Source organism: Chelonoidis abingdonii, chromosome 14 (assembly GCF_003597395.2).
Source record: "Chelonoidis abingdonii isolate Lonesome George chromosome 14, CheloAbing_2.0, whole genome shotgun sequence".
In the NCBI taxonomy this organism is placed as follows: domain Eukaryota; kingdom Metazoa; phylum Chordata; order Testudines; family Testudinidae; genus Chelonoidis; species Chelonoidis abingdonii.
This window is the reverse complement of record NC_133782.1, coordinates 22106260-22133829: the sequence shown is the minus strand read 5'-3', so window position 1 is coordinate 22133829 and position 27570 is coordinate 22106260.

Genomic DNA, 27570 nt, shown 5'->3' with positions numbered 1-27570 from the left:
GAGAATTCTCTCTGGATTTTCTTGTTCTATTCTTTGTGGTCTACCTGCCCTTTTGCATTGTCCTTTGCCCATCGTCTTCTCCTCCTTTCCCGCCCCTTCTCTCCAATTATGTCTGTTCCCCTGCCATTTCCTCATGGCTGTTTGGCATCACTTTTTGAGGAGTGTTACCACAACTTATTACTATATTGGCAGGGAGTCTCTGTGGTCATGCCCCTGAACTTCATGTCCTGGACCTTCGCTTCTACAAGTAGCAATTTACAGAAGCTAAGAACTAATCCCAATACATTTTCAGATATTCATAGATTTAAAGTCAGTAGGGACCATTGTGATCATAAAATCTGCCCTATTGCATGAAGACAGGCCATAGAATTTCGCCCAGTAAATGAATACACCCAAGAGCTTATTGTTAAACTAGAGCATGGGGGAAAAATTCAGAAAGGGCTGACTTAAAACACTAAGTCTCATTCTCAAAAGTTACTTTGGCTCTTAGCTAAGGGGCAGATTTTTAAAGGCATTCAGGTTTCTAAAGATGTAGGTACGGATCTACTGGGATTTCAAAAGGCCCTAGGTGCCTAACGCTCACAGATTTCAATGGGAGTTAGGTGCCTATGTTCTTTCAGAAAAAACCCTTGGCTCCTATCTGCTTCTTTAGCATCTAAATACTTTTAAAAATCTGACCTTTATGAGCCTACATCTCACTGAGGTCAATCACCTTTCTGAAAATCTGGACCTAAGTGCGTAACGTCACTTTTGAAAATGGGACTTTGGCTCCTAAATCACGTAGGCACAGCTGAAATTTTTACCCCATGTTGTTTAAATTAAAGACATATCTAGTCCATGGAGAATCCACTGCACCCCTTGGTAACTCACACTGTTAAAAATATGTTCCTTATTTCAAGTTTGATTTGTGTCACCCTAGTGATTGTCTGAATTTTTAACACCATACCCCCAGAAACCCTGCCACACTGACTCTCCTAGAGTGACCAGGAGTGTCCTCCATACTCTATTTTCCCAACCTGCTCAGTGAGACAGCTACTGCCTCACACAGAAGAGTTAGTACAAAGAAAAGAACAGAGAAAAGTGGGATCCATTGTGGAGCTTTAAGCTACATCCTATCTCCAAGCAATGCTAAAGTGACATTAATTCCACTTACCTGCTCTTCTCAGATGCCTGTCCTGATAGGTGGATTACACAGACTCAGCTCCATGGGAAATCTTTTCCAGTGGATTCAGACCCACTACCAGGCCAGGAAATGAATCTCATGCACTAATTAGACTTTCAGCTTGGCAGAGTCCTGCATCCCCAGCTGACTTGAGATCCCTTTCCATGCACAATGGTATTTTTTGTCCTGCCCCCAGCCTGTTTCATGTTCCCTCCATAGTCGGTTTCTGAGCCTTGTGGCTGTATGTTTGCAAAAGAATATGAATTGAAATTCAGTATATTTACTGGAAATGACAAATGAGAGAATAAAGCTGAGCAGAGAAATTACCCAGGGGGGAAAAAATATCCCCCCCTCCCCAGGAGTCAGGTCATATTTGAAACTGTAACAGGATCAGACAAGCCTTAGTCAGTGAAACCGCAGAAGTTCAGCGGGCACAAGAGAGCTACAACAAAAGGGTCCTGCGTCTGTTCTAGACATATTTTCCTTTAGAGTAACTCCTGAGCCCCTCTAATGTTTATTGTGCACAGCAGCTATTAGGGACTGAGCCCTTTTTTTTCATAAAGGAAGTGGCAGGAGTGAATCTGCTCCACAAACATTGTTATTCATTAAAAGACATATTATTATGAAAGCATATTTTCAGTCCATGGGCAAGGTCTTGGCCAGCCTGACCAAATGATTTGTTGATGGATCAATATGAGGCACTGCAAAATGGAGGGATTCTGTGGCTATTGACTAATTCGCATTTGCTTATTGGATTGGATTTTGCACAAGCTAAACAAAAAGATATCAACCAAGAAAGATCTGGGTTGTGTCCAGCTCTGCCACAGACTTTCTGTGTGGCCTTGGGTAAGTCATTTAATCTCTCCGTGCCTGGGTTCCCCATCTCTACAATGAGGCGATAATAACACTCCTGTCCTTCCACCCTTTGTCTGTCTTGTATTTAGATTGTAAACTCTTGGGGGTAGGAACTGGGTCTAACTATGTTTGTACAGCACCTAACATAATAGTGCCTGAGCTTGGTTGGGACTCCTAGGTATTCCTATAATGCAAATTAATAATAATGACTACAAATACCTATTTTCACACTTTCGCCCTCATTTTCCCTGGTTTTGCTTGTATCTTCCTGCAGGACCTCCCCAGAGAAATCAGCTCCACTGCAAAAGAGAGGCTGGAAAGATTGTTTTATTCATTTTGAGTATTAATAACCATGTTAATGTTATTTATATGCCACTCCAAGTGTGCTGGGCCTTTTACAGGCAAACAGGTGACCAGGTCCTTAGCTTTGTGAACTGACAGTCTAAGGGTTATGTCTTCACGGGGATAAAAACAACCTGCAGCTGGCCCAGGTCAGCTGACACAGGCTTGCAGGGCTAGAGATCCCAACTGAAAAATCGCCAGGTAGACTTTTGGTCTCAGGCTGGAGCCTGAACATCTATACAGCAATTTTTTATCCCCACAGCTTGAGCCCTGTGAGCCCAAGTCAGTTGATCTGGGCTAGCTGTGGCTGTCAATGTAACCTGAATGGCTAATGAACAAAAGAGGGATAGGACAGAGAAAGCAAGCCAGCGAGCTGTGAGGTAGAGCTGACACAGACTTTAGTTCTGATACATACTTACATACTCACCTCTATTGGGGACTGAGAGTGCCCACACCTTCTGGCAGATGCATATTTTAAAGAGACAGCTTTGAAAGAGGAGAGGATGGTAGTGCAGATGGGGCTTGGCCAGGGGTCCCAGGCAGACAGGACTGTGAGGAAGAGGTGCTAGAATGAGGTTGGACAAGCAGGTTCAGAGAAGCAGAGTGGGAAAAAGGGAGTACAAAATGATTATAACAGAAAAGAAGCTTAGCTAGCGCAGGGCTTGAAGGTGAGGACAAGGAGCTTCCAGCTGATGCAAAAGGCAAAGGGGATCCTGTGAAGGGAATTGCAGAGGGGCAAGAAGAAGGCTGATGAGTTTTGCAGGAGTGCTTTGGACAGACTAGTGAGGGATAAAGCAAGGTCCACTGTGGATCTGGGAAAGTGTGTACCATTCTAACCCCATTCTCTACTTTGGGGCTTGTACATCTGGACTGGTATAGTACTGACTTTATATGGACTTTATATGATTTTTGACTTATTGTCAGTGCACAAATTCCCAGTTTTATTTTATTTTATTTTATTTTATTTTATTTTATTTTATTTTATTTTTTCAGAGCCTGAACGGGTGCATGAAGGACACATAAAGGTTTATTGAGTAAAAGCCCTAAATGCTTGCAACTTTTACTATTCTTCCAGGACCTATAAATATTTTTCTCAAACCTTCTCTTTGAGGCAATAAAAAATTAGTTTAGAGGTTAGCTATGGGACACTTGACATGAGTCTGGCTCTAATCTCAGTTTGAGGTTAAAGCAAGAAAAAGGACCAAAAAGGCCTATGAAGTGAAAGAGGTAAAGGTAATACTGCCATATGCCTGCCTCATGTGGCGTGTACATCTATGGCATAAAAATATTTCCTTCTGAAATATACCCAAAGGGCGCGTGTTCAGTCTGGTATGCAAATAATGCATCAAAACGTAATTGGATTGCAATTCTAGCTACACTGCTCTTCAAATCCAAATATGTGTGTTTATCACTGTTGGATTACAGATGCAGCTGAAGAATTTAGAGTCTCAGATACTCTGATCTGCATCCACAGTTCGTTTTCTGGGTGATAAATTATGGGAGTAATTTTACACATGGAAATTGCATCAGTAAAACCAGAGGCTGGGCCTCAACCTAGCCAAAAATGTAGGTCCCTAAAGTTCAAATTTTCTGAATTTAGTGCTCACCAATGCAGGTGCAGTTGCAACAGTTGAGTATACAGTCATGGTAAATGCCAGCGCAAAATTGCCATCTTATTCACTTTTACTCTCAGGTACTTGACTTCTGACTTTCTGCATCTATCAATCTACCTGGACCAAATAACTATTGAATCTGAGTGTCAATTGTGAATGCAATTGTGGTAATTTCATGTCAAAATTAGGCATGCAAGTACAAATTCCCTTCCCTTCCACCCCCTCATTTACCTGTGCAAAGCCCGCTACACTTTGATCCTCAGCCTTGGAGCTGAAGAGCAAGAGGCATTCTTGCTGGCTTGGAGACAATAACCAAGGACAAAGATTCTGCAGATCAAAATCTTGTCTTGTGCATAATCTCACTGTCTCCAATGCTATTGTAGAGCTGGCAATGAAGACAAAATTTTGCTATACTGTTGAAATTTAGGGTTTATCTACACAGGAAAATTAATCTAGAATGAAGTAGGGTGTGAAGTTAAATGCTCTGATTCCAGAATAAGAGAGCCTTAGGGAATAACACACTTTTTTCTAGAATAAGGATGTCCACCCAGTGAGTTAATCAGAAATAACTCTTCTGTAATAACTGCCCATGTAGACAAGTTCTTAGTTAACAATTCTCCTGATATGCAAGTCATCCAGTACGACTCCCAAACAGGGAGAAGACTTGTTCAGTAAAACACCCATAGGAAACTCAGCAATTTTGATTTGCAAGACTTATGTGAAAATATTTTCGGTGTCAGTTTTCATGGATTATGCCAACTTCTGAAAATAAGGTAGGCGCTGACTAACTGGCCCGCTCTGGAGCAGTTGCCTCCAGAACTTCTGGAGGCTAGTGCAAACCAGGCTTCTAGTCTTACAGTTTAACTGAAATATCCTGAAACCAGGAGCTTTCCGTGGGAATGTTGATGGAACAGAAGTGGTAGTTGGCTTGCAATAACATGTTTGCTCATTTGAGAGGTTGTTTTTGGCTATGAAACCCTGTCCCATATAGGTGTTTGTGCTGAAGGGAGAGGAATCTATCTTTTTCCTGAGAAATTTTTTTGGTATAAAAAAGTAAATTTTTGGTGAAAAGCTCCAGTTATCTTTGTGGAGCAGGCGTTTCTGTTGGAAAGCTGGTGTGAACACATCTAGCTATTATTGACTTAATGAGGGCCTACCACGATGCGCTGTGCAGTTATCTAAGGAGACCACATAGAATCGCCTCTCAGCATCTCCTCTTAGAGTGAAATTGGGTGCCTGCTCTGCTCTCACGAGGCCTCAGATTAATGCTGCCTTAATGTAATTGTTCATTCAACAGAGCCCCTAATTTATTAGTGGGACTATCCCAGGGTCTAACTATGAGAGATATGAAAACAATAATCTTGTGAGCAAGAGACAGGGCTAATGTTTACACTGCAAAGTGTTGAAAGGATGTTTGGTGTGAAGGTGAAGAGAAGGAGTCAGAACAAGGGGTAGAGAGCTAGGATTTCTGAAAAGAAAATGTGTGGTGAGGAGGAAATAACCATGATATAATTCAGCAAATGCTATGAAAAGAAACATTTATCTAAAACATAAAATATATTAGAGGAATAGAGTAATCTAAGATCCTGACAAATCCTGGGCATTGTAATTACACTTTCACATAAACACATACAGAAACACATTCATGCATGCCCACACTTATTCTCTTACATAGGTACATATTTATTATACATTGATTTGCGACTTCCAACAATTATATTTTAATAATCAAAAAGTGCACCAAGTCCAGTAATGGAAACTGCTGTGAAATAAGAACCATCTCTCATCAAGAAATCATCTTTCAAAGATGTTTTAGTTCAGTCTGTGGCTTTCAATGAACCGTGCCTCTGTAAAATTCCTGCTGGGCAACTAAAAGGCCTCAGCTTAATGAAGCCTGACCTCTGCACTCAATGATACAACAAAGCTTGGATCTGTGAAGAAACACCACTTTCATTCTGTGTAACATATATTCAAAGTTATCCATGTTAGTTATAGTATAACGTATCCTCTTCGGCCCAGTTTACATGTGAGCATCTGATATGCCCTGTTTCCCTATTTATTTTAAAAATCCACAGATTCTATGTGTATATATATTTCTTTGAACATCTGCAAAAGAAATAATTTATCCTAGAATCAGTGTGAGGGTATGGGAGTATACACATAGCTGGAAATACTGTTTAAGTCCCAGAGGGGACAGCCTGTTTCAGCTATGAAAACGTGCTATTCCAGTGCGACATTCAAAACGTACCCTTCCCCTCCTCCCACAAAAAAGTAATACAGCTCCATCTAAAGCAGAATCTGTTCAAGGGATCAGATGTGGCAGAACAAAATCCATGGCTTTCCATAGACAGCTGCCAAAAATAACATTGGCTCAACAGGTATGTGATCCTCAGACAAGTTTGTTTCTTGAATGAGTCAAAATGATGATTCCATTTTACCTCTCAAGAGGACAGGAAATGTATTCTTCTCAACTGCCTGTTCCTCCCATAGCGGTTCACTTGATAGAGCTGAATTATATCAAAAATGCTTTGCAGGTGTTAAGAGAAAATGGAGCACATATAATGGTTTCTTCTGGACTGAGGAGGTTCCACTTAACAGAAATGGCCATAAAAACCAAGGTCATCTAGTCTGCACCCTGTGGGCATGATTCTGATCTCACATCATTTTTTACTCTACTGTCATTCCATTTACTTCAGCCGCGGGTGTAAAATTAGAAGGAGACTCTTTGAGTCCAGTCATACCTGTCAAAAACTAAGTTTTATTTCTCTTAGACCTGCACCCAGACCCTGATCCTAAGTCTATGGAATAGATCTAACCAGAGGATGACAATTCCACTCCACAGTAAGTTCCGAGATTGTGAAATTTGTTTTTGTTCCTCTGAAGAACAAATACAAAACCTGCAGATGTTTTTGTGAAAATGGAGCCATGCTGGGGGCAATTTGGGGGAGGAGGGGCAGGGTGTGACCAGGTACTGGACTGGGATGTGGGAGATGCAGGTACAAGTTCCTTCTCTGTCTGAGTTGGATGAAAAACAGGAATTTGAGCAGAGTCTCACATATTCCTGTCCAGTGCTCTAACCACCAGGTTATAGAATCACCTTCTCTCAATCTCTGTACCCTAGACAAAAAAAAGTTTCCAATGAAAGTTTTGTTGAAACCAACACAGCTCTTCAAAACATTTTGGCTTAGATGAAACTGCATATTCAACCAAACTTTCATTCTGGCAAAAGTGTTCTGACCAGCTCTGCAATGGAAGTCATTGGACATTTTTCTAATGACTTCAAATGACTTGGATCAGGTCCTCACAGAACAACAAGCTGCATTCTGTTCTGCTTTACACATTGTTGATTGAATAAACCTTTGACTAGTAAACTGGTCAGACTTGAATCTGAAGTTAAGGAGAAGGATTAAGTCTGGAACATCACAGTATGGTCTTTGCAGTTGCTTTTCATACTACAGCTGCATTTAAGGTAAAAGAGGGGCCCTTGAAAACTTGTGTCTTACTAACTCTAGTTCCTTCCATATCTGCTGGGAAAATCTTTTACATTTACCCTTTAATGTTTGAACATGTGACACCAAGTCTCCCCTAACGGAATTCTGCAGGAACTGTAATGACCTTATTTGTATTTTCCTATTCAAGCCCTGTCAGGTTTCCTGTAACAGACTAAGGAGAAAGTTCCGGATGCAACTGGAGAATGTTCCCAGTCTGTGTGGTTCAAAACAGCATCAAGAGGGGGAGGAAAGATGATCAGCTATATAGCTCTGTGGCCTGAGGCCTTGTAGACTCATCACTGAGAGCAAAAACACAGCTGGAAGTATTAGCCAGTGGAGTCCTGGGAAAATTACTGCTCATGTTTCTAATCAATAAGATTTAGCATTGCAAAGTCTTTTGGGATATAAGTGTGGAAAGTAGCAGAAGCAACAGTCCATATTCCAGCTTCAGAAATTGTACATGCACTAAACTTCTGTCTGAAGTCACAATGTGGCCCTATGAGATTTAAATAACTACAGTTAAAGTAAGTAACTAAGATTTCCCAAAGAGACTAGGATTTTTTGGATGATGTACATGGTATACCTTAAAGGGCCTGATTTTCAGAGAGCAGCTGCTCAGCAATTTCTGAAAATCAGGACTTTTTAAAGTCGGTCACCCAGAATCACTAGTCACTGTTGGCACTCATAGCCACAGGAGCTGAGGGTGCTGAGGGATTCTGAAAATCAGGCCTAAGGTCTAGCCACTCAAAATATGACACACCCAAAATCAGAAGCCACTTTGAAAAATATTAGCCTCAATATCTCTGAGCCTCAATTTCTCCATCTCTTAAAATGAGATAGTAATGTACTTACCCATCTTTGTAACATGTTTTGCAATCTGTGGATGAAAAGTATTGTATCATTATTATTAGTAGTATGAGCAGGTTTATGGAGCTCAGAAAGTGGAGAAATAAGTGGAAAATAAAAAGCTATGTTCTGGAGATGATAGGCACTTCATTTGCGAAAAGTCAAAGGGTTGCAAAGACATAAATTGCAGGATCACAGATTTCGGTCAACCTTTCACTACAAGAAATAATAGTTGGGATGTGACATTGTGCCAGCGCAGTTTAGCTTAATTGTTAAGCTGATCTTGCAGAATTCATATGAAACACGAGAAGATTGGGAGTATCCCAGGAATGTCACAATTGGAATCAGCTCTTTCAGTCCAGAAAGTAGCCATATTTGAACCCTAATTTCTCGACAGTACTGCCTCCTATTTTTTTTCTCAAAAGGATAATAATAGAAGCTTGTCTAGCGAACAGACAGTTCTTCACTGTTATGAGGTCAGCAGTGACAGAAACTTAAATCTTCTTTTTTTTTTGTTATTTTACACAGATTAAACACAGCTAGCCCATTGCTATGCAACCTTCTAAATACTAACCTACCAATGACCTTTTGGGCAGCCATCCTGAGCTGCATAATAGCTCTTTCTCTTTATGAGATATAGTTTAGCCCAGCTCCATCTTGGATTCAAGTGACCAATGTCTCTCTACCATTTATGCCAAAGCCTGAGTGATGTCTTTATAGTGAGATTTTTCTGTTCACCAAGGATTGATCTGAAACCAGAAGCTTCATTCTGTGTTGACCATCAACCTGGAAATGACACCTGGTCTGACAGGTGGAAACATAACAACTGACATGTCATAACACAGCAGTTCTCATTCTTGTTCCTAGTGTGGACCACATCTAGAAAAACAGATTGTCTCAAGGACATCTCCCTTCCCTCTCAGTGGCAATTGAATAGCATCTCTGGAGAAACTACAGCAATTGTTCATATGGAAGGAAATATTAGGAAAGCATGTAATGCGCTTTTAATTTCCTTTAATGCAATTTAGTATCTAGGAACAAGGAGGAGTAGCCAGTATGGTGTGACCAGCCAACTGTCTCTGGTCTATCATCAAGTGCCATAAGACCACAGTTTCAGAAGCATTGACACAGCAGATTCCTGGGCCATTTGTCCCAATATCTTGTCTCTGACTGTGACCGAAGCCAGCTACTTACAAGAGAAAATATAACCCCCTTCCTGCACCCCAATAATATATCTTGATTGTGCAAGATGACTAAGTTATCTATTAAACTGCTGACTTCCTCCCCTTTGGTTTAAATGTAAAATTAAATAGAAAGCCTCCCTCCCTCCCAATTCTCCAAACACAAGCTGATGTTGTAATTAATTCCTGTACATTACCCTGTTACTGAGATATTTTTACACAACATTAAACTTATTACATAATGTCCTGACACATAATTAATGATTCTCTCCTGGTGCCTAAGTACGTCACTGAGCATTTGGGTAGCATCAGCTGATTGGGATTGCAAGATTGTTGCATTAAATCTCTTATTACATCTTTTTAAGACATGTCTCTTTGTTTTATGAGCTATCTCCATTTTTCCTCTCTCTTTCTTTGGAGGAGGCAAAGATTCCTTCAGGGTCACCTCTAGTCTTTCTTTACCTTTCCCCTTAGAATTTGGTACAGAAATATTTTTTCTTTCAATGGACCCAAACCTCAGTTACCCTAAGGACCTTTTACACTGCTCTGATGGTATGAAAGGACCTTAAAGGAGGCTGAAATGGTGCTCTGAGTCTATCCATTCTACAAGGGTTCTCTTTGACTGGTACTGAGCTGGCATAAATGCTCTGTGCTGATCCTGTCCTAGCACTTGGTGTGGAGGGCATGACTGGGATGCACTATGCTGTGGCTGTCCTCTGATTCCCAGGATTTGTAAGGTCTGAGACTACTCTAATGTAAACTCAGGGACCAGACAAGCCTGAGCATATGTGGAGCATCGGGATGGCTTAAAGCCAGCTATACCCTATGCTCTCCACACCTGCCCCGAACGCAGGCACTGATTAACTCAGAACTGGACCTTTTAGGTTTCTAAAATAATACCTACTGAACCCGACCACGTTTCTAAATACCCCTATTAGGATCATCCCTTTCATATTCTATAGGTCTTCTCCATAAGGGAAGGCCTTTCTCAGGATATCCATTCTACACAGCTAAAGAGTTTGCATGTACATTAGCAAGAGTTTGAAGCACTATTATTCTAACCCTATCCTCGTAACAGCAGCAGCCTCTTTCTCAGCCCATCTATATGTGGAATGCCAGATGGGCTGACTGGTGGCCAGAATGGGTTGGATTGTACCATGCTAACCCCATGAAAATTATGAACAATAGGATTAATTTTTCAGTCTAACCTTTCTATATTACTATTGTTGTTATTTTAATGTTTATATTAAACATTAATATAGTGACTAGAGGCCTTACTCAGATCAGGACCTCGTTGTACAAATATCTAGTAATGAGAGACCCTACACTCCAAAATATGAGAAAGTCATTGCAGCTTGCCCTGCTGAAATTTCCCCTGCTGATATTTATCTCTGGCTAAGAGTGTTGTAACCTTCACTGTTGTAACCTTCACTGACTGACTGTGGGTTTAATAGGCACAGAATTGCTCCAAACCAGTGGGCAAGGCTCATAAACCAAGTGATTTATTTTACAAATCCATACAAAAGCTCCCACTCAACAAAATTTCCATATATTATGATGCAGTTATCTTTCAAGTCCCAATAACTGTTTCTCAGACTCAGAGTGGTGGCAAGAGATCCCAGTGTGGCAACCTCATATGTTCAAAAATCATGACCTAGGCCCTGAAAATCATGAGATTTGTTTACAAATAATAAATTTGGGATTATTTTTCTGTGCCTTCTTGTTTCTGAGCCCCTGGTTCACACTCACTTCATGTTGGAAAGCTTTTCTCCACAGCCATGAGGACTAGAACCCTACTTAAGAAAAAAGAAAAAGAAAACTCAGATTCTCACATCTATATTTGTCTTCAGAAGCTAGAGCTTTAACCATAAACACCAATTATTGTAGGACTTATGATAAAAAAAAGAGAATTGCCAACACTAATATTCTAATGCACAACATCCCATTGCTCTTTGCCTACAGCAAAATCTACTCTTTTACCCCAGCATATCTGCTCTGCTTTAGTTGCCCACTAAAAATGAATCTCCAAGTGGAGCTGGCCTTTAGTACCTTTTCTACAGGAGGAGACAGACTCACTCATGTTCTGAGAGCAAAGAGACTGCTAGCTCTGTCTCTGACATCTCCCTGAAGAACAAAGATTCAATAATCATCTCCCCTGGAGGACAGGGCTGCTCTACCCATGCACACTCTAGGAACACCACACCTCAAACACAGGTCCAACATCCTCCAGTGTCTGTGGGTGCCTCTGGATAATTTCTCCAGCTGAGATAAGCAGTGCAATATCTGTCTCCCACAGTCACACCCTTATCTGACAGAATACCAGGAAAGCAGTAACTTGTCTCATACTGAGAAAGGGTTGTCCTACACAGCTAGCAAGTGATTTTTTAAAGTACGTTTATTTAGCCTTTGAAAGAGGAAAGAGAGCCCACTGTTTAGGGCAACAGCCTGGAAGCTGAGAAACCCAGGTTCAAAGCTCTGCTCTACAACAAGCTTCCTCTGTAACTAGGACCAAGTTACTTAATCTCGCTGTACCTCAATTCCCCATCAATAAAATGTCCTACTTCTTGAAGATGTTGTGAGGATAAATGCATTAAAGATTCTGAGGTGCGCAGCTACTATAGCCATAAAAATACCTCAGAAGATAGATTTAGGTTTCTATTTAAGGTAAAATTACAAGCACTGCATGGTGTCATGCTCCATATACACCATGAGTTTAGAAAATCAATGGGTGTATTTAAGGGACTAGATTCTTTCCTGAAATCAGTGGGATTTATAATGGGTTTATAATCTGGTCCAAGACAGCATTCTGCTGTCCAATATGCAGGATGGAGAAGAGAATGGAACCACCATGGATGATGCCAACTGATGAGAGAAGACAGGATGGTCCAAATCTCAAACAAACATGTATGACAGTTACATTAAGGAAAATCAAATCTCCGTAACTTCCAGTTGGAATAGTTGTATCATTGGGAGAAAAAGAAGGAATGGGGCAACTGTTTTTGAGTAGAACTGATTGAGAATTTTTGGACAAAATGTTTTTCCACTGGAAAATGACAGTTTCTTGAAACTGAAACTTTATCAGTTTTGTTAGGAAGATTTCTCAGATCTCTCATGGAATTTCTGGTCAAAGAGAGGAAGAGGGAAGAAGAGATTATAATCCACTCTAGAATAGGAGATAGCGCAGTGGTGAAGGCACTCACCTGGGATGTGGTACTTATCAGCTTCAAGTTCTTGTAGAACTCCTGAGCTATTGGCTATTCTGAGGAGGGTTTGGGTCATTGTCTCTCTCTTTCATATTTTCATAAAAACGGTGAAAGGTCTCCTTTTTGTTCTGATGTGGAATGAAAACAAATTTTGAAACCTTAAAATTTTTCACAAAATAAAATGATTGTTCTCTGGTCAGCCCTAGTTTTGAAGTCTGTTATGAGAAAGTAGTTTCTAGCTGATAAAAGAGAGACCATCAAAGGAGGCTTAGCTGGAAGTGGTAACTATTGATAAATCCAAACATTTTATATATATATTGTGATGGGGCAAGGCCAGATGGCTACAGTAAAGTACGAGAAACAGGTATGTTAGCCCCAGGCTAAACAAATCCCTAGTACCCTGGTAACCAAATGGCAGTTGCTCCAGGTTAATCAAGGCACCTGGAGCCAATTAAGATCTTTCTAGAAGGCACAGGAGAGCTACTTTAATAGAACACCTGCAGCCAATCAAGGCAGACTAATCAGGGCACCTGGATTTAAAAGAAGCTCATCCGTATCAGGGGGAGAGAGCCAGAGGAAGAGAGGAGCATAGACTTTGTGAGTGAGCTGGGACGCAAGAAGGCAAGAGAGTGAGAGTGAGAGCGTTGTATGCCTGGGATTGAGAGGACAAGCGTTATCAGACACCAGGGCAGGACAGGTCCTGTGGTTGAGGATAAAAAGTTTTGAGAGAGGCCATGGGGAGTAGCCAGGGATTGTAGCTGTCATGCAGTGTTACAGGAGGCACTATATAAGAAGCACTGCGAATCCAAAGGCCTGGCTGGAACCCGGAGTAGCAGGGCAAGCCCGGGTTCCCCCCAAACCTCCCAACTCCTGATCAGACACAGGAGGAGCTGACCCAGACTGTGGGTTCCACAAGAAGGGAAGATCACTGAGGTGAACAAATCCGGCAATAAGTGCAGGACCCACCAAGGTAGAGGAGGAACTTTGTCACAATATATACAATTTCCTCTACTTAAAAATGTTACATTCACAAAATCAGTTTGCTGGGTTGGCCCAAAATCAACCACAGCAACTCCGAGTTGGTAAAATTCTACTTTCAGTGTAAATTGGGATGAACTAGATGTAACTGAGAGCACACATTTTCCCATTCAATTCAGTGGGAGCTGCATCCACATGCCACATGACTTAATCTGATCCTTAGTAATTGTGTGTGTGTGTGTTGTTTTCTCACATGTACACAGACACTCACTCACAAGCTTCCAAATAGTAGGTGCTCCTCTTACTAGTTAAAACATGTCACTGGTACTCTCTCAGTCCTGTGGGATTAACCTCTTTCTCCTGTCTACTCTATACATCATCACCTATTGCTAGGCAACAGAAAACAAGCTCTGATTTCAGCCTGATGGGCACTCCTTGTGATGATGCATGGAGACAGATAGATTTTTTTTATGAGCTCACTTGACCCTTCAGGGCAAGAAGTGGAAACACTTGTTGTGTAGTAAATTGAGCAAACATGACATGGACTATGAGAGAGAGAGACAAGGAGAGACAACATAGATAACTGTGAGCTTTATAGCTACTCCCATGTATCAAGTATACCAGTGACATCACTTCATGAGAACAGTCTCTCACTGAGTCTTTAGCCCTCCCCACAACTTTCCCATGCTGTGATCTATATTGATGAAGAATATCACAAGATTTTAACAAAAGAGGCATTTTTCTCTTTAAAAAAAAGGTAAAAACTGAGCTATTGTAGCACCAAAGGGCAATACGAAATGTTTCCATGAATGCATTTTTAAATTCCGAGGGATACAGAACATTTTTATTCTTTGCTATTTATAACCAAGACATCTTCTCCTGTGATTTGCAGAAGCCAAAAGCAAGTTTGTCTAGTGCAAGAGAACCCGAAAAAGAAATTGACTGCAAATGGGCAACAAAGTAATTTTCATTGTCCAAAAGCAAAAGGAAACCATTAGAATAAATGATAGGAAATGGACTTTGAAATCCTTTTGGACTGAAAAATTCAAAAAGGATATTTGTAACATGGATAAAGAAATGTGTTTGATTGTATCTAAATATCTGAGAACATCCCTTCCATATTAAAGTCAGAGGGCTCAGCTGTGCCCAACGCTTTGTAGGTGTGCAGCAGGTGAGGACTGAGAGTCATGGAGCCTTTCTAATATCTGCAGGAGCTGGGCACAGTGGCAATCCCAAATATGGACTCTTCTCATACACACACTATTTTATTCATGTGATATTCCCGTTGCTTTGGGCTAAGCACTATATGACATATCAACTTGGCATTTCCATTCCAATTGATAATTTTACTAGAATAGGTGGCATTTCAACTAGGTGCCTGCTCAGGAAATTAGAAGCACCAGATAGAGGCTCAGTTTAAGGTTTGGTTTAGTTTGATTTACTCAACTTCCTGTGATAGCAGAGTGGCTTCTTCTTGAATTCCTCAGTAGAAACCTCCTGGTTTACTTGACAGGTGCTCCAATACCACACCTGTAGACACAATGAACTAATAATCCGTTCCAGAATGTATCTGACTCCGGTCTAGCAGACTACAACACTCCAGAGTTTGATTAGCAACTTTGATGGATTGGCAGAAGGCAGAGTGCAAGCAGGAAAGCTGCTTTTCTTATGGGATCTTGGTAGGGAAAGGTTTCCACAGTTAGCATCTCTGCTGTCATCTTCTTTCAGACACTACAAAGAGACATTCCATTTCCCGTGCCTCTAAAACTGTTGATCATTTGATGGAGAAGGCCCTCTCATCAAAAATCTCAGAGCCTACCAAAATTTATGTTTTGATTTATTTTATCTCTTGTCAGCTTTGAGATTCTTCTCTATCAGGCAGCTATTTTGTTCACAATAGATTTGGCATTCATGAAACTGGTAGATGCATTGGCCAGCACTAGACATAGGTCTCAGTCTGGCATTGAGCTATGCAGGGAGACTGCAGCATGCATGCAGCTCACATTGCATGACTGGGGCCATAGCATCGGTGCAGGGGTCTTCCACTGCACACAGAGCTCTGTCAATGAATCTCAGTCCTCACCTGAAATACTTTCCCTCCCCCCTGCCACCACAAACATACAAACATTCCCCTCCCCGTTTTATTCCAACCTCCTAAGCAGAGACTGCCAGTTAGTCTGAATTGGTGGAATTTGTAAGGTGACTGTTAGATACTATAAGCCTTAGTCTGCACTAGAAAACCCTCCAAGTGCCCTCAAGACTTGCACTTAGACTTAATTTGAACCCAGGTCTCCAAAGGTGAGAAGCTAGTGAATTAATCCACCCACATCCCTTCAGTAAAGCAGTTGAAATAACTGGAAGGGGGCACACAAACTAAACTGGCAGTTTTATTCACACCGAAGACCAATTTCCATCATTTGGAGACAAAAGACATGGAAAAATATTCTAATGGAAACTGGCACAGAGACCAGTCCACAGCAGTTTACATTAATTATGTATTATACGAGCAATGTAGATAGACCAGAATGGGGGAGTGGGAAAACTCAGAACACTATTAATAATGAACAAGAAATTTGTAAACTCTACCAGGAATAATTTGCATAGGAAGATAAATATGTTCTATAATGCTGAAATGGTGCTACAGTAAAAAATATTAGAGCTACAGTTTTAAATGTTTAAACTAATGATTAAATTATAAGTATATACTATCTACTATAATTTTAAGGGAAGTAAGTGTATATGCTTTATTGTGTATAAGGAACTTATTACTTATACCATTAAAACTAGACAAAAAGTTTCCACATTTGGTGGGCATGTACAATAACTAAGAAGCAGAATTTGCTTTGTGTTGGCCTTTAATGAACAATGGTTACTAGTGACTTCAGTACTAATGTAAGGTAGTGCCGGGGTAGCTTCAGTGCCTGAACATGACTGAAGTACCTTGTTAAACATATGACAGTGTTTTATCTGTTTATTTGAGAAGGATGGTCTTGTGGGTAAGGCATTGGACTAGAAGTCAGAAAATCTGGGTGTAGTCAGGACCGGTGCTTCCATTTCGGCGACCGAAGCAGTCGCCTAAGGGACCAGGATTTGGGAGGGCAGCCGCCTTTGGCGGCAATTCGGCAGCAGGGGGTCCTTCCGCACTCTGGGTCATCGGCAGCAATTCTGCGGTGGGTCCTTCACTCGCTCCGGGACCCGCCGCCGAAGTGCCCTGAAGACCGGGAGCGCAGAAGGACCCCGCCAGCTGCAGAATTGCCACCAACGAGCGGGAGTGCGGAAGGACCCCCACCTAGGGCGCCAAAAAACCCTGGCGCCGCTCCTGGATGCAGTTCCCAGTTTTGCCACAGACTCCCTGTGTGACCTTGTGAAAGTTGTTCACCTTTCTCTGCCTCAGTTCCCCACCTGTAAAATGGGAATAATAATACTTGCTTTCTCCTATCCTTTCCCTGTCTTGCCTTAGGGAGTCAGGTGCCTGAATCTCATTCAATAAGAGTTGCTTGCTTATTATCTTAAATGTCTTTGACTATCCCAACCTAAAGCTGTAAATTCTTTGGAGGACAGTGTCACTCACTAGATTTCTAAGAAGCCTAGGATAATGTGCTATGTTCTTGCTTGGAGTCTCTAGGTACTATTGTAATACAAATAATAATAATAACAACAACATTTTTCTGTCTGTCTATTGGCATCTATGAAGTGCTTACTGCCAAAGTATCGAAATGCTGTACATGGGTTAAAAGCACAGTATGAGCTGCCTGTAGCAGTCAGTACTATCCCGTCCTATTTTTAGTGGGATTGAATCCTCTAAATTAGCACAATGGGGGTTTTTTTCTTCTACATTAAGTCTAATATCAGGATACTACTTTTTAACATGAATAAAGTCTCTTTAGCTGAGTTCCATCATGTTCATTGAGAACAGTTGGAGAGTGGAGTCCAGAATCTGCTTAAAACAGATGTAAAAACTGGGAATGACCAGGTTTTGCTAATCCATTATATTATCTGCAGTTCAGTCAGAAGGTTTGTCCAATTCAGGGCTTAGAGATGGCAGGTGTGGTGGCGACACTAAATATCAAAGGACGTGTTAGACCAAGAAAAGCATACGGTCAGTCTGTGCCTAGTAGCAACAGTAAAGAAAGCCCTTTCTATTCATCACAGCTCTGGGCTGTCTCTTCTTGGTCATTGCGGTTGATCTATATATGAAAAAGAGCCCCAAATAGGCTGCTTTTGCAGCATGTGTGCCAGCTGTGAAGTTAACCAACTAGTGCAATCCCCCTTATTTCTGGTTACCCAACTCACTCTGTATTCCTAGCCTACGCAGGTATTGCAGCTGGATCTACAGCAGGCCAAGTCGCTGAAAAGCCCAGTGGACAAGAGGGCACCACCTCCCCTTAACTGAGTCAGGTACATTGCAATCTTTCTCTGCTTCTGTGGGTTAGCTCAGAGTGCACCTTCATGTCTCAGTTTTGCCTGCCAGACTCCACTGGTGAAGCCTCCTGCTGACTCTGCTAAGTTTTTCACAGCTGGAAGTCACTTTTTTGCATACAGCACAGATACCCCTCAGTGGGCTGTGATTTGATTTTCAAGAAAGGCCTCCCAGGAGAGTATCTCATGAACGGGCTGGGGGAGGACCGGCAAGTATATCTGGTCATATGCTTGATCAGAAAAGCAATAATGAAAAGTGGAATGAGAAGGGGAGTGAGCGGTGGGAGTTTTCTCATCAATCCTGGGTCCTGTTGGGCCAGCGGCCTCTCTGGTATGTTTAGGGATGCTGTGTGCTTTAACAGCCTCCATTTACTAATGCAGTAATGACCTGCTGGAGGAGGATTTGGCTGCTGTGCTAATTGCATTCCTTCACTGCACAATAACTTAGCACGTTATTAAGATTCCACGGAACAGAGCCAGGGAATTCATCTCTCTCCAGTGCCCAGCCCCGCCCCCCCCACCCCCATCCCCCACCTCGCGAAAAGCCTCTTCATTACACACAGCCCACCTAGACCTACCCCCCATCCCCACCCCCACCACCTCACACACACACCCTCATTCTTTTCCTTCTCCGAGTCCAACTGGGCAGCTCTGAAAGCTGAAAGGCAGACAAATGATCTATCATTTATGATGCCAGATCAGTGGTAATTTATCTTTTTATTCAACACCCTGGGCCTGATTCTCATTCATGCTAAGTCCCCCCCCTTTACACTGCTGTCACTGTGCAAAGGGGCCTTAAAGTGGGAATCCGACTCCCAATGTAAAGTGCCGCTATACTACCACAAATGGTATAAAGAGACTTTAGCGTAATCAGGCCCTCTTACTGTGATTTGAGAGCTCAGCGAGCACAGCATTTAAAGAAACAAGCCGTCTAGTTATATTAAAGAGCAGGGCCCAGGTCCTCAGAGCTATCTGGATACCTAACTCCTACTGATTTTAAAGGAAGTTAGGCGTCTCAGTACTTTTGAGGATGTGGGCCCAGCCCATTGCCAAGGAGGGGATCCAGAGAAGTGATTCTACGTATAGTTTGTAGTTTGATGGGAGAGTTCAGAACAGATCAGTGAGATGATCCTGTGTCCCATCTCACCTTAATATCAAGCATGGTCCTGTGTTTTCTTGCCATTTACACTAAAAGGGTCAGGAAAGGCGTTATGAATATGAATTATCACCAGGAGAAAAGCAGAGCACTCGTCCAACCTTTTCAAAGTCTGCTAAGACTCACTGCTCCCCCTGTACAGCTCAGATAGTACAATTGGGGGAGAGTCCTTACTTCTTATCTCCCCACCCTACTTCCTGGCAAATCCCTGCCTCCGAGAGGCATGAATTGGAGCCAGTTGTTTGCCATTTTTGCCGTTTGCCACCCAAATCTGTTCTCTCTTTTCATTTCCCATCTGATGACTATGATATTATTCTATCCACCCCTTGGGCTCCCAAATTTGACAAACTTATTTTGCTTCCTTAAATGCATATAGGTGACTGGATCCTCAGGTGGTGTAAACTGGAGGATCTGGCTTTTGATACCACAAAGCAAGTTTTCACAGACTCCTGCAGCTCTGCTGCACAACTCAGAGACATGGAACAATGCACAGTTTTTTCACACTAGGGAGATTAAGAAATCTGACCCAATATCGTTCATCTCCTGGAGAAATGACTGTTAGAAGAGACTATAAAGAGGCAATAATCATCCAAGGGTGTGTGTTTATAGCTGCCATTTGGCCCAGACAACACAGGCTTTGGCTGAAAGCAAAGCTGAGGGTTAAAATCCTTTAAGGAGTGCCAAAAACAACATGCAGAGAAGAGAAAATACAAGGGGGGGGGGTGTTTGAATCATCTTGGATAACGTGACAAATGGGAGAGAACTGGAGGTGAATGCTGACAGCAGAACAGAGTCAAGGTACGTTTTCAACCTGATCGGCAAATGCAGGGTTAGGCCCTGGGTGAGTCTCTGAGGATAAACCCAGAAAACTTGGCTGATTGGAGCAATGAAGGGCAGGTAATGCAGGGTTGCCCCAGACATAAATGCCTGTACCACTCCTCTTACTCCCGACCTGCAATCTCCTGTTCCCCAATATTTCAGGCTTTCCTCCTACCCCCGACAATGACAATCTCAATTGTGCCCTCATTGGGAGGGATGTTTGGGGGCTGTAGACTCATTTCCAATAAAGAGTCAAATGAGCTCACTTCACTGAATTGCACTTGGAATGGAACCACCTGAAAGGATCTGAACATGACTCCTCAGACAGCAGGCTAGTGCCTTAACGCATGGCACCATCCCGTTACTGGGGAGGCACCTGCTAGCTCTGCTCCCACCTACATTAATGGCTCATCGCAACCACTCTTTCTCCCACACTCCACCCAAACTCCTTTCCTGACTAATTCCATGCTGCTGTAACACCGACAGACCCTGTTTGTCAGTGGACAGGATCGAACCTGGGACCTCCACTGCATGAGCTAAAAGTCATATGGCAGTTAGCTAAGGCTGTAGGACAGACTCATTAATCTCTCTCTCTCACTCTAATTAGTCTTGGTGCCACGAGATGGGATAGAACACCATACCCAGGAGGTGTGTGGGTTACACTGCCTCTGTACACTCCTCTCCTACATGCCATCATTCACACTGATGCCTATGCCCGGAACAGCCCAGTTTCCCCCTTCTGAAAACTTCTGCAATTCCCATCTGTACAATGCAACATTCAAGACATAATGACCTCATCAATGTGTGCTTAATCTATTTTGTATCATACCAATTGTAGACTGTTGGATTTTGGGCGCAGAGCCATTTATCTGTTTGGTCCTGTTCACAGCTATACTTAGATCACTAACAATCATACTTCATATTAGTAGTAAGGTAGGTATGCATGCAGGTTTACTTAAAACTCAGCTGGTAGAGACTTTCCATTGGCTAAAATGAGCTTTGAAACACAGCTGGATTGTTTTGTTTTGTTTTGTTTTAAATCCATTGGCTTTTTCCTCTTTCTTTTGTGTCTATAAATTATTTTTAACAGAGTGAATAGAAAATTTTAAATTATTATTATTTATTTCCATTGTGGTAGCACCTACTCACCTTGATCAGAGGTTGTAGCAGGCACTGAACATATGGAGGGAAAAAAGATAGTACCTGCCTGTCTTAGGAAAGGAACTAGGAGTTGATCAACTATCCTGGTGCACACTCCCTGCTGTCTGTGTGGCCATTATTACACTGACTTTATATAAAACTTAAGTTAACAAATATTTATTTATTTTAATTTGCATGTAAGAATATAATGTGTGTCAGTATTTTTGCTACTGGAAGTTGGTTAGTTGAACAGCCTCTGTTTTCAGCGATCTAGTCGTGCTCAGGTACACACCAAGCTGGTTTTGGATTTTCCCCAACGAAGCTCATTAATGTATTAGTCACAAACAGGTTTCAAGGACACTCGAACTCAGTCTCTAAGCTCTCTGCTCTGATCTTCTTCCAAGCTCTGCTTCAGCAAGAGGAAACTCTACAAAGAAAAGAAGTGGCAGAGTCGACCAAATGAACATCAGTGGGAGAAAACCAGAGTCTTGGTGTTTCTCTGTAAATTGGTCAAGAGTCTGTTCATCTTGGCATATTTTGAATATTTCCAGGTAGTAATAATTCCTCCCAGGTTCCTGATAGAGGATTTCTCCTGCCTTTGATATTGAGTCATGAAGGGTGGGAATCTCTTTCAAACGTCACCCACCCACTTCCAGACCATGCTTTTCTGGAGTATAGCTTTTAAAGACTGCCAGTACTGTATTTCTAGTGTAATTGAGCAATGTGCCAGCGGGACATTACATATAACTAGGCTTTGAAGTTCACACCTTAGTGAGGCCAGGGCATGGTGAGAGAGGGCAGGTGATATCTTTGCATCTGCAGCCATTCAAATGGCAGAGTTTATTGTAAGGCCTGGCTAACAATAATGTGTAGATTCACTTATGCCAGCCCATTCTCTGTAATGAAATTATACAAGAGTAAATGAAAGTTGACTATAAATGTGAAACCTATTTTAACACTGGTCTAGCAGTCTTAAAGGTGTATATGTAAACTACATTATTGCCTGAGCAGTGTAAAGGGACCTTAGCATAAATGAAAATCAGGTCCTACATATGCAGAACTCCCACTGAAGACAATACAAGGTCCACACAGGGGACACTTGCAGGACTGAGCCCTTAAAATGAAGACTAAAAAGCATATAAGGATAAAGATGTCGGTATACACCTCGTGTCAAATTTTCTGCTGGTGTAAATCCTTTGATGGCAATGGAATTACATCAGTAGGGACTTCTGTCCTTTATTGTTATACATTTCTAAAATTTCTTTTTGTGCAGGGCTTTTCAATATTTGATTTAAAAATAGAGAGATGTTTTGATTCTTAGTGCTTAATAATATACATTAATTAATAATGATGTTTGAAGAGTCTGAAAAGCTAAACAGTAAACAAGGAGGAAGGACATTAATTTAAAAAAACCCATCAGTCCAGACAACAGAGGAGAAAATAGGGCTGCGTCTGAGCTGAAATTTTAACAAAGAGCTTTTCTTTGGGCTTGTAAATTTCCCTTCAATTCACCTCTCAGCCTTCCATTTCCCAGTTACATTAAGGTGGTTAGCAGTCTAGTAATATTTTTAGATTAAATGAACTGGCAGAACAAGAGGAACTGAAGCTCCCTTTTCTGTTCTGCTGGAAATTGTTGCTTCTGTTTCTGGTAAATATGGCTGGTGGCAAGACCTGGTTTGTAACATTAACCACATGTGGGAAGTTTGTGGGCAGAGAAGCCAAGTCTAAAATTAGCACCTTTCCCCTCTCCCTCAAAAAAGCAGCCTTTGGATGGGTGGGAGAGTTTAGAGACTTTCTCTTTTGTCGTGTAAGGAAATGTACAGACTTGGATTAATTTGCAATTCAAGAATTTGTGATCATCATGGGAAGCTGTTGCTTTTGCTAAAATAAATAAAGTATCCCACTGGAGTGCTACAGTATGGACTTCTTTTAAACAACTAAGCCTCCATGGTCTACAGGACCCAGGATTGAGGATTTGGTATTTCCAAGACCATGTCTGAGTAAACCTGAGTTTACAGTTAGAACTGAATCTCATAGCAATGGTAAGTCCACACTGCCGTATGCTGATCTTCTGGTTTTGGTCTGCAGCTTGACCTGTGTCCACACTTCAAAATGACAAGGTTTGGACCTAAGTCACAGCAGGACTCCGCCTGTGACCCACCTTCCTAGCATGCACCTGGATCCTGAGCGCTTGCTGACTTGCACCAGACAGATGTGTGCGTGGATAGAAGGGAGGCTTCGACTCAGACCTGAGTCAGAGCTAAGGTTTAGTGTGCAGTGTCGACATACACTAAGAGAACACTTAGGGAGATGATGACTAGACAGCAACTGTGAAAAATTGGGACAGGGGGTGGGGGGTAATAGGAGCCTATATAAGAAAAAGACCCCAAAATCGGGTCTGTCTCTATAAAATCAGGACATCTGGTCACTCTACTTAGGGAGGGAGGTTGCATCACAGTGTTGCCATGTCTTAAAACACCTAGTGTTTTTCTTCAACCTCCAGCTCTTGGAGTCAAGGGATTTCATGAGGATTTTTTTTTAAGTGAAAGTTTATAGCTCTTGTAGTAACTGAGAAAAGCTTGGAAATGTGATGTGGGCACAGACTAAAGGCTCAGAAACCAGGAGGCAAATAAAAAGAATATCACTTTTTTTTTAAACTGTCATGATTTTAAGCCAATTGCCTGATTTTGTGGGGCCTAACTCATGTTTTTTGAAGATTTGGGGTTAAATATAATGCCTACACTAGGAGAGTTTGCAAGCATTTTATAACATCTTTGTAGAGACACCAGTGTTCTCAACAGTGCAAGTGCTAGGGAAGGCAGAGCTCAGGAGCTGTCACTGCTGAGTCATCTCTTGCCCTGTGTATAGGGTGACCAGACAGCAAATGTGAAAAATCGGGATGGGGGCGAGGGGTAGGAGTCTATATAAGCAAAAGACCCAAAAATTGGGACTGTCCCTGTAAAATCAGGACATCTGGTCACCCTACCTGTGTAATGCATTGTGCTTCAGTTTCATTTGGGGTACCAAAAGCTCTTAGACCAGGCCCATGCTTGGCTTATCCCTCCCACTCATTGGCCTGCGAGTAGAGCTGTGCAAATAGCAGATGTTTCAATTCTTTGGCTACTATGGGGGAGAAGGGTATTTTGGGGGGAGGAACCAAAAATGCATTTTTGCTATAGTTTTGGTGAATTGGAAGATAAAAATAAATGATAATGTTAGGTTGAACTAAGAGATTTGCTTGACCCAAAACAAAAAGGTATCATTCTGACTGTAAACATTAATATGTTTTTTAAAATAAAATTAATGGAAATTTTTAAACAAAAATTCATTTCAGATTGAAAATTTGAAATGCTTCATTTTGAAAATGTCAGTATAAAATGCTTTAATTTTTTGGAGTTTTTTTTACTTTTTTTGTTTGCTTTTGTTTTTTTGACCAAAAAAAATCTCACAAATGCATGTCAAATTCACAAACATTTCAGTGTTGATGAATCTGCATTTTTCACTGAAAAAAGTTTGTTAAAAAATTTCTGAGCCCGAGCTGTGAGACATCCTGATGCCTCAAGTTCTAGATTTGTTGTGGCTGTGTTCTTTGAAGCTAATTCTGTTTAGTAACTGCTGCCATAAAAAAACGAAAAAAACAAAAACAAAAACCCCAGACGGTTGCATTAATGACAAGCTTTATTCTCACAAAATGGATACAGATAAAAGTGAATTACAAGGAACATTAATATGGGGATATTGATAGGTCAGTACTTCATAAAATCCAAGACCCAGATCTGGTAACCATGAAAAAAACACATTCAGTCATGCATCTGGGTATGTACTCACTTTATTTATGTTTCTATTTTTCACCCTTCTTATCTTGTGGTTTTTGTATTCCTTATTTATATTGCCTGTGGTATTAACAAACAATTACCTGTTTTCTTTGTTTTCCTTTATAATTAACAAAAAAGTTAATTACCCCCTCCCCAAAAATTGCACTATATAGAGAAAAGACAACTAACATGAAACTGATCTTTCTTTCATGTTCAGTACGGTAGTGGATGTAAGTGACTAATTCAATAGCAGTTTGGTTTTTTGGTTTCAGTTTTACTCGCTTTCAGCTTGCAACTTCCATTTAAGTGAATGAACAGAAGAAGCTCATCTGTATTAATTATTATGATTGATTAAACCTACAGACCCCAAACAAATCAGGCTTTCTTGTACTAAATGCTTTAAATACAATAGTAAGAGACAGTTCCTGCCCCGAAGAGCATGTAGTCTAGATAGATGAGGCACAAGAAGGATGGGAGGAAGGACTCCATAGTTCCCATTTTACAGGTTTGTTATGGAGGCACAGACACTTGCCCAGATCACACAGGACTCTCATGGCAGCACCAGAATTTGAATGCAGGTCTCCTCTCTAATCTGATGCAGCATCCCTGCAAGGTGATGCTGAAATTGCATTGCACTTTTTCTCAGGTGCTATGGAACCAGCAACAAGAATCCAGTACTGACTGTAGCATACTTCCAGTAATGGGGAAATCATAAAAATAATCCTCTCGGTGGGTTATGATTAATTTCATTAGAGGATAGTTGGGGGGGACAAGTAGCCCTGTCTGGACTAAGAAAATGACAGTGATTGTCAGGAACAGGATCTCAACTGGTGCTGGAGAAGGTTTTGGTGTTATTGTAGACAGAACAAAACTGTTTTCAGCCCATTACTAAAAGCATGACTGAGACCTATGTAGGAAGCTATAATGAAACAAGGCAACTTTTCATTTAACTTCTCAAAGTGCTCACAGGTGCCATTTCAGGGCAGTTGAAAGAGTAAATATTGTTGTTCTGAATCTGGCTCATTTTAATGAATACAAAAAGTGATAGATATCACTGCAGTGCTGCTGCCTTTTATCATCAACTCTTCCTTTGTCTAACAGGTATGATATCAGCGACACTTAAGGGTGATCGATTCTTAAGGGCTGCAGCTTCCTGGTCACCTTCTCCATTCTCATGCAGGTCAGCTCTTGCTCTTGCTGCACAGCTTGTGCCAGGATCTTTCCAAGGGACAAACATGCTTCTTCTAGCTCCCATCAGTACTCATTGATCTGGGTTTGTAGCATGAGGTTTTCAGCCTGGAGACTATCCGCAGAAGTGACCTCACCACAGTCTTGAGTCTGCTGACTAGTTGTAGAGACCACTGCCAATACTGCAACTTGTATCTGGGATCCCATCTCAGTGTTCGCACTTCAGGATATGCAGTTTGTTGTTGAACTACCTTTTCTCCTGTCTGAACAGTCTTGCCTCCACTGAATTCAATGTAGCTGCACCAAGTCACACTAACTGAGGATCTTGCCCAAACTGTTTGCTCAATATACTTGTCCTCTGTCAGAGTCATATCTACTAATTTTATGCATAGAAACCAGACTTTATTCCAGTTCACCCTGCAAAGCCATTGCAGCTATGGGAGAGGGAGCGAATTCCATTCTCACTCATGCATCAGCAGAATCATCAGCTCAGTTCTGGTAACATAGAACCTGTAATAGCACAGCTTGATTTCTTATTCCAGCCAAGTTTTCTGAACAGTTACAAAACATTATCTGATTTATATCAGAGTAAAATTGATCTGGGAGCCATTGGGAGGGAATAAATACAAAAGCCTGCAACTCTTTTTCTAACATTTAATATTTTAGGAAGTAAACAAATTAAAATAATAATAATAATAATAGCCAGTTGCAAACAAACACAAATGTAATGTACATGAAGCCTAAAGGGTGTCATAGGTATAAGGAAAAGTTTAATGGCATTAACACAAGAGGCCAGGTGTGTTAGCTGGCCCAATGGGAGTTCTGCCATTGACTTCAATGGGACTAGTATTTCTCCCAAGGTGATTAAGTATCATGCTATTTGCATTCTAATTAATGATGTTTGGTGGGTTAGTTAAGTGGGTTCCTGAAGGTGTAGTGCATGAAGTAATAGGAAGAAAGTAGAAAGAGTGAGGAAAGAAGCAGGGGAAGAAAAGAAAACACCAGTTGAATTTCTACAGTCATTTTTCTGACTATAGCCTCCCTCTAATATCTGGTCTGTGTGTGACACCCCTACATCTTTCAACAATAAGACCGAATCAGATCAGCTTTTCTCATTCTTCTCCTATTGCAAAATGGAAGTCAAAGAGCCACATCCCCCACACAAAGGTGACCAAAATAAGATGTACTGTCCTCATAGAGGGAGTCTGGACCTTCCTCATGAGATTAGTTCCTTCCTTTTCTCACTAACAGGAACTATTTTATTCTTCAAGAAGTGAAAATGAAACTGGGCACTGTTTCTAAAGGGATTTTGCAGGATTCTTGGGGGGTGGTATTTATTTATTTATTTTGCAGGGTAGTGTA